The sequence below is a fragment of the Myotis davidii genome, unplaced genomic scaffold (genome assembly GCF_000327345.1).
Source record: "Myotis davidii unplaced genomic scaffold, ASM32734v1 scaffold666, whole genome shotgun sequence".
NCBI classification, from domain to species: Eukaryota; Metazoa; Chordata; class Mammalia; order Chiroptera; family Vespertilionidae; genus Myotis; species Myotis davidii.
In genome coordinates this window covers 247444-249603 of record NW_006296629.1, presented here as the reverse complement: position 1 = coordinate 249603, position 2160 = coordinate 247444, and the positions used below count along the sequence as shown (strand labels likewise).

General features: G+C 33.9%; 1 pseudogene; it reads left to right on the top strand.

The window, feature by feature from the left end:
* The first annotated feature begins 222 nt into the window (after nucleotides 1-222).
* Nucleotides 223-1162, top strand: LOC102752123 (annotated as a pseudogene).
* Nucleotides 1163-2160: the final 998 nt, after the last annotated feature.

Sequence of the window (2160 nt, the reverse complement as noted above, 5' to 3'; positions counted from 1 at the left end):
CACCTGGGATCAAGCCTGGAACCTGGGCATAGGCCCTGACTGGGAACTGAACCGACAACCTTTTGGTGGATGGGACAATGCTTAACCAAATGAGGCACACTGGCCAGGACCGAGTCAATGAAATTATTAAAATTTGTTTGTTTTTCTTCAAAACTTAATTTTTTTTAAATTGAATTTAGAAGGGTAACATTGATTAATAAAGTTATTGATATTTCTGGCGGCCGCGGTGCCTTTCTTAAAGGGGCCCGAGGGAAGGTGACTGCCGGAAGGAAAATGAGTGAGTCTTTGGTGGTTTGTGATGTTGCTGAAGATTTAGTGGAAAAACTGAGAAAGTTTCGTTTTCGCAAAGAAACGAACAATGCTGCCATTATAATGAAGAAAGGATAAGGACTAAACGCCTGGTGGTACTGGATGAAGAGCTTGAGGGCATTTCACCGGATGAACTTAAAGATGAACTACCTGAACGACAACCTCGCTTCATAGTCTATAGTTACAAATATCAACATGATGATGGAAGAGTTTCATATCCTCTGTGTTTTATTTTCTCAAGTCCTGTTGGATGTAAGCCTGAACAACAAATGATGTATGCTGGGAGTAAGAATAAGCTAGTCCAAACAGCTGAACTAACCAAGGTATTTGAAATAAGAAATACTGAAGACCTAACTGAAGAATGGTTACGTGAGAAACTTGGATTTTTCCATTAATGTGAAGTTCTATGTTTCTAAAGTACTTATGTATTAACCTGACCATACTGGAGCCAGACATAAATACTTATTTATGCCTAAAATGCACTGTTACTTACAGTTTGTTTCCTGCAGTAAAGAAAAATTCTTCACTTGTTCAAAGTTTGAGCAAAGAGGAAATCATCTTCATAGTAATGAAACTTTGTAAAATGTTCCCCTATATTTGTAATTGTTAGATGGACTACTCTCCAGGGACTTTTTGCACTCTTGTGACCAATTTCTATAACTTATGGTTCAGAATTTGTTACTATTTGCAGACACCATTGGAAATTGGGTATTGTGATAGACAGCAGTTGCCTCCTTTTGACAAATACTGGATATTAGCAGTTTATCTACTGGAAAATATGCTATTGGAAAATAGCATATTATCTCTTGTCAAAAAGTTGAAATTAATTTGGGGTAAAAGACTTGAGTGACCCAATTTTTTTCATTCTTGGTTGTGTCATTTCTAGAGAGCTTGAATCTAGATTAATAACATCTTATTTACAAAGCATCTCTTAATGTTGTCCTGTGAAAACTAGTTATTTTAAATTGGTTAGTACTGTGCCTTTGATTTGTTAGTTTTAAAGTTAGTTTAAGACTTTTACACTGCCAGTTTTCTGGATTTGGTGAAATTAATACTTTTGTAAAGGGTCCAAGTAAAACAATTTTCTAATATGTGTATCTGAAATTTGTAAAAGATCAACTTCATATTTTTAAATTGAAATTCCAACTGTCCACTTGCATTGGTGAATATATGGCAGTTGAGAGTAATAAATTTGGGCATATTTGTGATTAATTTTGTGCCATTGAAAAGACTTACTTGTCTTAAAACCTTGGCCATAACATTAGCACATCAATAGAAATTGCATTTTATATCCTAAATTTCAGAAAATATTCTAAATTGGACACCTGTCTTGTTAGATGATGGCATCCTTGGCATAGAGCAAGAATTCTAATATATAATGTGCTTTAAAAATGTAAAAGCAGATAAGCAACTGTTTAACATTAATTTGATAAAAGGTTTTGAGACTAAAGACTAACCAAATTTGGCGAGTGAATTCTTATATTAAGAATATTTTAGTCATTTTAAAACTAGCAAAGACATTTTTTTTATGTTGGCATATTTCCCACTCATATGTTCTTTGCATTTTTTGTTTTGAGGTTTCTGTGCCAACTTTAACAAAGAGGCAAAGATAGTTGGAATTTTCATAATATTGAATAGCGCATCTTCTGTTCCAAACACTGTTTGGCTTCACTAATTTAGAAACAGGAAGCAATAGGAAGTTAGTTGGATATGAGGAAGTACTAGAGTGGGTATTTGTTGTGGTTAATGATTGAGAAGAATTTTTTATTCCAATTTCCAGGGAGAGAACATTACCCAGGAATTTTAAGAATTCTTTAAACAGCTATTTTGATATTGGAGAATAACGCTTAT